Raw genomic sequence first — 10922 nt, forward strand, 5'->3', positions numbered from 1 at the left:
TAATGAATGACCAGGCAAATCATCGAGATAGGGTTGCACAATGTGCTTAATGTCATGAAACACATAAGACATGGCCATTTGAAAAGTTGCTCCGACATTCTTGAGTCCAAAAGGTAACTTGCAATAAGAAAATGTCCCCCATGGACAAATGAAAGCCGTTTTTGGTTGATCGGCAGGTAGAATATTGATTTGATTGTATCCAGAAAAACCATCCATGAAGGAGAATATTTCGCTGCCGGCACAATCATCAATGATTTGATCGATAGAGGGAGTTGGGTAATTGTCCTTTGGACAGGCTCAATTAATGTCCTTATAATCGATGCATATTCTTATTGTTCCTTTCTTTTTGTTAACCGGAACAATATTCGATACCCAATCGGTTAACGGGATCGGATAAATGAAACCTGCTTTGAGTAATTTTTCAACTTCTTCTTTAATTGCAGCAACTTTTCTTGGGTGAATCTGACGCAAACGTTGCCAGACGGGTTTAGTGTCCGGGTAAGTCTTTATTTCATGAACAAAAATTGCAGGATCAATTCCTGGCATTTCCTCATAGGACCAAGCAAACACGTCGCAGAATTCTTGAAATAGGGCCTTATATATTTGAATTTCATCATCTGTACACGAGGCACCTATATGAATGTTCTCAACAATTCCAGGCTTAACTGAAATGTCAATAGGAATAGTTCGAGAGATGTTTCCCAAATTTAACTTTGAATCAGGATGTTTCATTGGATTCTGAGGTTCCTTGACATATTCAGTCGTAAAGATTGATGAAAAATCATTTTCAAAACGATCATTCTCAGGTAAAAATGAAGATCTGTGATGGAGATCTTCCCATGGTAAATCATCTACACATAGGATTTCACGAATTTGCTCATCAGAGTGAACAAGTTCTAAAAACGTGATTAAATCCGAGCTTGATGTGAAAAGTGATTCCTCACGGACCACATTCATGAAGTCAATTTCGGTTGAAGATAGGTTGGTAAACGATTGCACGGTCTCATACGCAATTTCATATGGACTCAAAGGCATGACATTACCAAATGAGTCTATCTTAGATTCAGAAGGGACGATCCAAGGATCATCATAAACAATGGTGTCTGACGTAATCATATGAATGGTTGCAAATGAAGACGATGCATTGATCAGAGGAAAAGGAAAAGTTCCCAGGAAACCGACATCTTTAACTAGTCATGCTCCAACATCCTTATACGGGATAGTCATTTTACCGACATGCTGAATACTTTCTGAAGAGGCTGGGTCGGATGAACAGTAAGCCAGCTGGTCTATTGTTACAATCTTTCCATTATGAGGAAACTTTATAACCCGAAAGACCGATGAAACGACCGCTGTCATAGCATAATACCAACTTCGACCCAAGAGAAGGTTGTAATCTAAAGGGGCATCAACCACCTCCACATCTAGATTAACGGTTTTTCCTTCAACCCCTATAGGCAAATCCTGTAGAATGCCAAAAGGATGAAACCCACGGCCATCAAAGGCCTTTAGAATCGTCGAGGATTGATTTAGCGAAGGAGAACCAAGCGATCTCCAACATTGTATCGACATAATACACGTTGAGGCTCCCTCATCAATCACAGTCCGATGAATAGGCCTGTTCTTGACTATCACTGGAATCTGGAAAGCCCTTTGATGAGGTAAGCGCGGTGTACTATTTTCTAGATCGAAAATTATTAGGTTCGAGTCCTGAACGTCAACAGCTCCTATAGCCGACAAAAGTAATTTACGCTGTGCTGGACATGATTGCAACACTTCCAAAGCTGACATTGCTGAGGGTCAAACAGCTAAATCCTCAACAATGTTATACTTCTGAGCCGCTCTCGCATGTGGATTGAAAGCTGACTTTCGAAGTATACCCTTCGCGGGCAGTTTGATTACCAAGTCTGGATTAGGTTTCTCGATCTGTAGTGGATCGGAACCGGGAGCTGAGGTTGATGGATTAGAATGAGAAGATTATGCTTCTTTACCATCAACAGGACTTTTACTACCATAATGTTATAGACATTTTTGTGCCTCGCAGCATGGAGCATGAAATGTCAATAATTACAGGGATCCTCAGTCCCTAAACATGTTGTTCTTACCCCTAGAAGAACAAGGTCAGCAAACCATAGCACTTCCCATCAGTTCTCCACCTGAAAACACTCAAAAACAGGCTATTTTTGGATCATGTCAGCTGCTCCACTGAGCATCTGCGCTGGAATGCAACTGCTCCTCCTTGTACCTGCGCTGAAAGTCAAATCTAATGAAGGCTACCTGCGCTAGGCGAGATTGGCCAAGTGGCACAGTCATTCTGCAAGGTGTCAATTGCCCATGAAGCTTCCAAACTGACACTTGGTTCAAGGGATTCGCCCTGTGATGAGTAAGAGGTACTTGATCTCCATGTGTAAGCAAGGATCTCCAAGTAGACTCAAGAACTGAAGTTTAACTGAAGAGGGAGAGGACACAAGGCAGCTTTATGTCAGTCTCAAGCTGACTCATCCTTTCTTCTTCTATCCTATATATAGAGCTCTTCTATGAGGTCTAAGGAGGCTGGAATTTTGTGCAAAGTAAGGAAGTGCTGTTGGTTTACAGTTAGAGCTATTGGGTGATTGCTTTTATAGAGGTGAAGAGGAGATTTCTTGCTGCTGGGGAGGTGCTGCTGGATTGGAGCCATTGATGGTTGTAACCTTCTCAGAACCCTTTTACTTCTATCAATAAAGCTTTGAATGTTCTCCTATATACTTGTATTGCATTGATGTATTGTATTTACTTGTATATCTGATTCACTCTAATCCATGCATCAGTTATGAGTACATGTTTCTTGTAGTTTTCCTTCTCTTGTTTGTGCAGGATCTTTGTGTAGCTGGACCGGCAAAGGGAGCAAGGAGCTGGGAACAAGAGACAAAGAGAGAGGATAGGATCGACAAAAGCGAAAGACGCCGGTTGGTCAATCTTTTCTTCCTTCTCTGTACTTTCATAAAGGAAAATATCAAAGCTTTACTTTTAGTTGTTGCTAAGGACTGTCACCCTTAGAGTAGGGATACGGTCATCCGAGTCGGATACTTTTCCCCACAACAAACTGGCGACTCCGCTGGGGAGCCTAGTATCTTGTTGGTGTTTGTAGTATCTTTGCTATTCATTTCCTGAACCAAAGAGTACCAAATCGAAAAGCTTTTGACTATATCAAAAGCGAAGTAGAGGGGCTGCTACTCTTGCTCATTTACTGAGCAGATTCATGATTTGAAGAGCTGATCTACAAAAGACTCTTGTACTCTTTGTGATAGCTTTTCATCCTCTTGATCATCCCTTAGCTTGTACTTGACCTATAGCTTTTTATTTCAGCAAAAACAGTGAATTTTTGAGCTTTTTATGACCCGGAAATCCTTGTAAACGCAACTCTCGTGTCTCAGTGCAGGCTGTCCACAGACAGTCTGCATTCCAGCGCAGGTACTCCCTTCGGGAACTGCGCTGAGAGTCAATTTGACAGACCAGAGCCTGCGCTGATCCAGTTAGGCTATGTCTTCCTGAGGTTTCCCACTGTGTCTTAGCCCCGTTTTCACTGTTGTTTTGCTGCTGATTGCTTGTCATTGTACTTGCTGTAAACCAACTTTCCTTGACATTATTCCGCCTCAGTTGTGTGATGAAACTGTGATTGTTCTTTCAGTATTTCTTGTTTCAGTTACAGTTTCCCATTGTGAAAAGCGAACCAGTATAGCTGTGGCCTCTTAGATCCTGAACTGTAAAAGTGTCTTTGTGATCTTAAGAGCTAGTTTTATTACTGTTCATGGCTGTTTGAGTTTGTTTGTTTTTCGTCTTGTGGTTTGAATCTATACATTTCCAGTGTCTAAACAAGTCGATCTTAAGGTGTCTTTTGATTTTGGACAAGCTTGTTTACTTTCGCTCGAAATTAGATTCAAAGTTATACAACAGTTTCCTTTTTGTCTTACATCAACATTAAGGATAACGAAAAGAAATATCTGCATTGTGCATTTTGCATTTGACTGTGTGCTTGACGATTTAGGAAAAATTGCATTTTAGTGTGTGTTCTATGATCTGTGAGAAAAGTTGATATCCTCTTTTCCCTCAGTAGATTAAGGTTTTCAAAGTTGAAAGATCGAAAAGTTTTGCTTCTCATCTTAGATTGCATGTAGGAAGTTGTATATATACATCTCGTGGTGATCCTTAAAGGCAAACTGCTAAGCAAGATCAACATTAAAATAAATCCAATTTACATAACAACGCTTTGTAACATAACGCAAACATCTAGAGGTCTAGGTAGAGACGTGTTCCGGCGTCGTTAAACATAGTGACTGTCGATCTCTACGAAGGTGGGTGATTCCTCCTGAGAGTCGGTGGCACTAATACGGACTTGTGCTCCTGCGTACCGTCGCGTATATTGGGAGACCCCTATAGGCATTTATCCTTTATCCATAGGAAGCCGTGTCGACCGCCCTACTGATCGCGATGCAGTGAACACAACATTCACGAAGATCGACCACCCGTACCGTAAAACGTATTCTGTGGTTTCGCGAAAGGTTTGGCACACCCTCTGCCCAGATCTCCAGAGCAGTTTCTTTTGGCCTTTTTCAAACTCTATAACTGAAAAAGTCCAACCGAGCATTTGTCACTTCGGGCTCGTTAATACATCGAAGGCGACTAGAGTCATCTTTAGCTTTTTCTCGACTCTTAAAACATGAAAAAGCAAGTTTGTGTCTAAAAGCGTCGTTAATAAAATTTATTTTAAGCGGAACAAAATCACCTGTTATTCCCACGTTGATCTTTCAGTTGAAAAGTATGGAGCCCACCAACCAAGGAGGCAACCTTGGCGGAAGTCCAAATCCCTTCTCTTCTTGGGGAGATGTTGGTGCACCTCATATGGCAACATTGTCACTTCCAGGATTGACAATCGGCCTCCCTGTATGGCTCTTTTCAACTAATGTAGTCCAGATCGCCACTAATCCTGAGCAATCGAATCAACAGTCAGACCAGTCTAGAACTACCCACCAGCCTTCCACTTCTTACAATACTTCCTCTGATCCTTCATCTTCGCAAGGTAGAGCTGGCAAAAGTCAACCTCCCAAGGAGAAGAAGGAAAAGAAGAAGAAAGAAAAGAAGCAGAAGGAGCCTATGGCGAAGGCAGCTGGGGGCAGGCAAAAGACAGCTGACAAAAACCCACACACTGCACCGACCGGGCCTAAATCGCCATGTGTCATTTGCAAAGGGACCCACTTCCATCGTGATTGTCCTTGAATTCCCCGGATACTAAGGGACTGGTCCCCGAGGTTGCACAATTCGGGGGCATCAACCTCTGACAATCAGGTTGATGGCTTTCCGTCAACCAGCGAAAGTGAAGGATCGAGACAAAAAGGGGGAGTAAGATTCCCCTGTAAGTTGTGTGAAGGCAGTCATGCCATCCACCGTTGTCCCTTCTTAGACGAAGCGAAGAGAGTTTTGGAAGATCGTCCGGTTTCACCGGTAAAACTTCCTCCTAGATACAAAAAACTCGTGCCAAGTCCTTCGTTGATTGAAAATACAGCTGGCCCGCTCAAGTGGTCGGCTGAAGTGTCAGTCACTGAAAATGAACCTACTGAATCCAGACCGGACGAAATTCCAAAGGTCGATACGGCAGTTGACTTGGTTCTACCTTCAGAAGTTTCATCTTCAAATGACACCGTCGCCGAAGAGTCATCTTCATGCGACACCATCACTGACGAGAATAAGGATGACACCATCCAGGTTCTTTTCATCAGCACCAACTCTGATGAGCGTCAGGGCAATGCGCCCATTCCTTTATTGCAGGAAGGAACATCATCAGGGTCATATCCGGCCGTATATTCGGTCCCACCACCAAGCAACCTGGTTGTATCCTTTGATTGGAATCAACTAGGCAGACCCCGGTTACCAGCCAGTGTACCATTCAGAATCATTGTCCAGATCTATAGAATGATCATGGCTGGTACTATCATTGATGAAGGGGCGTCTGTGAGTATCCTTTCCTCTGTTGCTTGGAAAGCACTGGGTTCCCCGGCGCTTTTACCTGAGTTAAGAAATCTCTCAGGTTTTGATAAAGGAACCAGTCGACCATTAGGAATCCTCCCCAATGTGCCTGTTACATTGAAAGGGAAGACTGTTAATTTGAACGTGATGGTCGTCCAAGGACCCTTGGATTATAACCTACTCCTTGGACGTGACTATATTTATTGCATGGGAGCGATAGTCTCCTCACTCTTTAGAGTAATGTGTTTTCCACACGAAGGAAGGATGGTCAAGCTCGTAGACCAACTTTCATTTCCGGGATCTCGCATCGCAAATAGTCAAATACCATTCCTAAATGGTCTGTTCACACAAGATTCGCCTCCGCCCCCAGTCCTCCTTCCCGATGAGTGCGAGTGATTCGGAAAGAAAGACTGGAACCCAGGGGGCATGCACCCTGGTCTGCTTCGGGCAGAAGAAACCCTGGGTATAAGGTAGAATTTCCGCAGGAGAATATGACTAGTCCGTACCCCGTCCGTGGATGGAAGAGGGGTTGTTCTGGAATAGTATTCTTTTGTTAAAGTTATGTGTTTGGCAAAAGAGTCATTCACCTTTGTCTAAAGAGGTGGGCACTGCCCAAGTAGGAATTCCCTTATTGCAACAAGTAGTAACCATCTTTGGGGAAAAGCAAGCCTCACCCATTAAAACAAATGTTTTGAAGGATAAGTAGGGGCAGCCTCCAAAGAAAGAGATTCTATTGTTGTGATATAGGGTAACCATATTTGAGTAACCCAATGATAGACATCGCCGAAGAAAGAGATTGATTTGCGGCAGCAAATAGAACCCTCTTCGGATAATAAGAAAGAGGCAAGCCTCCCTCAATAATACCAATGTTTTGTCTTTGAGTAGTGTTCTTCTCTTGTCACAAATAGCTGTTCGTTAAAAGTTGGGCCGACGGGAAGACTGAGTACCGCGTAAGACCCCTTAAAATAACGAGAAGACTAGTATCGTTAACATTAGATTGGCAAGATGACGAGTAGCTGTGAACACCCAAAGAAAAGCAGAGGTGGGGGAGAGGAGGGGCAGCCTCGAAATCCTACCCTATACCTGGGGGCATGCAAACTTTTGGAATGTGAGCGAGGGACGACTATTTATTTTTTAAATTTTTAGGTCCTCCCTTTAAACCTGTAGGTCTAACCCTTTAAACTCGTAGGATTAGCCGATTCCGACCTTGCATGAAGAAAGTCTGTGGGGCAAAGGTAAAACTTGCCAAAGTTGGAGCATAGCTTCGTGAGATAAAGCTCCTTAAAAAATAGCTATCTCACAGGAGGCGTTCTTATTCTATGACTGGTATATCGAGCAGTTTTAGCACATAGTTCATGCTCGTAAAAAAAATAAATGCAAGATTCGAGCAGTTTTAGCACATAGTTCATGCTCGTTAAAAAATAAACATAAGTTTATGAGCAGGCTTTCCTTTAGAGTTCAAGCTCATTCAGAAAAAATGAACCGGTAAATAACCTTTTGAGATCGTAAATTCATCAGCCATAAAAGCCTTGGTCGTGTTTGTGCACCGTCACCTCCACTTTTCATTTGGCCGATCATTCACCTCCATTTGTGTGTTTACCTCTTTTGAGAAACAGCTGCGAAGAGTGATTTCACCTAGCCATCCTTGTGACACTGCCGTGATTGGAAAATTCCAACCTGTACCTGGAATCTGCTGCTATCCCTGTTTATCACTCGTTCCTCAAAAGACGAGTCTTCTTTGAGCTCTTTTCACTGACTCGTAAAATATGAAAAGTTTGCCGAGTTTTGGCCTTCCAGCTCGTTAAACGACCGGAATGCTATCCCTCCTCTAGATTTTAATCTTTTTGGACCTGAGGGATTATTGCACAAAAAGATCAAGCGCTTGTTTTGTTTGGCTCGTTAAAGCAATCGAAAATTCATCCCTTCTATATTGTTTTATACTTTTTCAGACTTAAGGGATTAGATGACGAAAAAGGAATTCTGGAGTTGACTTTATGTACCTTTTCAGACTCTCTAAAAATGAAAAGGACCGAGTTTTCCTTGTCGTTAGACTCGTTAAAATGATTAAATAGCGACAAACTTGTCTTTAGACGAGAACGAGTTTCCCTATCGCTAAGCTCGTTAAATCATAGCGATGGGCTTGCCCGAAGGGCAGGTTATAGAACAAGCATATGTTATCCTCCTCAAGCTTGACAAAAATAAAGAGGTACTGGTCAGAAATGACTGGGGAAAAATTGGGAGAACATCAAAGCTTAATGGTAGCAAGTCGCTCTTGAACATGACACTTTTTCCTCCGTTCCACATCGGGTTGGGTTGTTTCATTCACCGGTCTCATCACCATGGTCTTCGCCAAACCATCCACATTTTGGGGTAATGCTACCGATCCATCGCATCAGTGTCGTTATATGTTCAAGAGAGGTCATTCTGAAAGTGTCAACCGTGTCCCATCCACTGCCATACATTATCCTTCATCCATTCATGATTGCCACCCTGAATCATATATCACAGTTTGTTTTCACCTCCACTAAAATCATTAGCTCCGTTCCGTGTCATTGATGTGGGATTCATTAAGGCCCTCCTTTGACGGATCGCTTCTTGTCGACTTCAGCTCATTATCCAAGAAGTTGATCTAGGAACAACCCCATCAGTACTTTGAAGCTTGCATGCCTCAATGGCAAGTTTCTCACTTCCGGCGATAGGTATACATCAATGACCTCTGACCAGAAGATTTTGCGTGGCGTTCGACGCCAAGTCCTTTATTCACGCCACGTGAATTGTACTGCAGTACCTTGAGGGTCATTATCATTATTGGTGATTCCTCTCGCGCTTGTTAACGGTTTTCATCATTGACCGGTAATCAAGCGATGTCTTTCCATGTTCGACTTCAGCGAAATTCTCACATGGATCAACTTGTACTTAGAGTGAAGATCGAACGAGTTTGAAGACCCCGGATCTAGTTTCATCCATCCGGGCTGCGATACATATTCAGGAAATATAAAAGCATTTACATCATTGCAGCAGATGATCATCCTACTCAAAGGATGATAATTTCAGCAGAGAATTATCAGTCTACCATCAGACGATCGTCTGTTCTATGTACCAAAATGTATTTATAAAGCTGAGCATGGGAATGCCCGCCTCAGCTAGATCATGAAAACAAAATGAAAAATAATGTATTGTATTGTATTGTATTACAGGGCGCCTCCTCAGCACTGGAATGAACTTCGGACCCTCTAGATAAAGCATTTCACCCGATAAACGGCCTCATACTTTAGGGGGCAACTGTTATAGACATTTTTGTGCCTCGCAGCATGGAGCATGAAATGTCAATAATTACAGGGATCCTCAGTCCCTAAACATGTTGTTCTTACCCCTAGAAGAACAAGGTCAGCAAACCACAGCACTTCCCATCAGTTCTCCACCTGAAAACACTCAAAAACAGGCTATTTTTGGATCATGTCAGCTGCTCCACTGAGCATCTACGCTGGAATGCAACTGCTCCTCCTTTTACCTGCGCTGAAAGTCAAATCTAATGAAGGCTACCTGTGCTGGGCGAGATTGGCCAAGTGGCACAGTCATTCTGCAAGGTGTCAATTGCCCAGGAAGCTTCCAAACTGACACTTGGTTCAAGGGATTCGCCCTGTGATGAGTAAGAGGTACTTGATCTCCATGTGTAAGGAAGGATCTCCAAGTGGACTCAAGAACTGAAGTTTAACTGAAGAGGGAGAGGACACAAGGCAGCTTTATGTCAGTCTCAAGCTGACTCATCCTTTCTTCTTCTATCCTATATATAGAGCTCTTCTATGAGGTCTAAGGAGGCTGGAATTTTGTGCAAAGTAAGGAAGTGTTGTTGGTTTACAGTTAGAGCTATTGGGTGATTGCTTTTATAGAGGTGAAGAGGAGATTTCTTGCTGCTGGGGAGGTGCTGCTGGATTGGAGCCATTGATGGTTGTAACCTTCTCAGAACCCTTTTACTTCTATCAATAAAGCTTTGAATGTTCTCCAATATACTTGTATTGCATTGATGTATTGTATTTACTTGTATATCTGATTCACTCTAATCCATGCATCAGTTATGAGTACATGTTTCTTGTAGTTTTCCTTCTCTTGTTTGTGCAGGATCTTTGTGTAGCTGGACCGGCAAAGGGACCAAGGAGCTGGGAACAAGAGACAAAGAGAGAGGATAGGATCGATAAAAGCGAAAGACACCGGTTGGTCATTCTTTTCTTCCTTCTCTGTACTTTCATAAAGGAAAATATCAAAGCTTTACTTTCAGTTGTTGCTAAGGACTGTCACCCTTAGAGTAGGGATAGGGTCATCCGAGTCGGATACTTTTCCCCACAACACATAATCATGCGATCGAGTCGCAATCCTAACATGGGACATCATCAGTATGGGTTCTTCATTGGCACTCGAGGAAGAACCTATCATCTTACTATCTTAAGCTGGAAAAGGATCCTTCAAAACAGCAAGCGTTTGGGAACCTTTGACAATCTTCGCAACCTCTGCACGATGAGGGCACTCTCTTGTAAAATGTTCATCGTCACAAATGAGACAAGGATAACGAGGTTTGCATTTTTCATCATTGGATTCCGATTTTTCAGGTTTCTCCTTTGAATTTTTGTCCGTTTTATTCTTCTTCTTTCCTTTCTTCTTCCCACCGGATTTTGATTTGGCTGTAGATGATTCTACAACATGAATATCAGCATAAATTGTTCGCATTATGAGACAAGTGTTGTCCTTGATGGCAAATCACACTGATGACAAATCATTGTGCAGAAGGATAGCAGCAAGGAATTGATGATCAGTCTACAAGTATGAAGAAAAATATATACACGCCGGTTCACTATATACCAAGTCGCGTATACAAGCAGGTTCACTATATACCAAGTCGCGTATACGCAGGTTCGCTATATACCAAG

The sequence above is a fragment of the Pinus tabuliformis genome, chromosome 7 (genome assembly GCF_031772625.1).
Source record: "Pinus tabuliformis cultivar Carrire ecotype Pingquan chromosome 7, CPIR1, whole genome shotgun sequence".
Taxonomy (NCBI): domain Eukaryota; kingdom Viridiplantae; phylum Streptophyta; class Pinopsida; order Pinales; family Pinaceae; genus Pinus; species Pinus tabuliformis.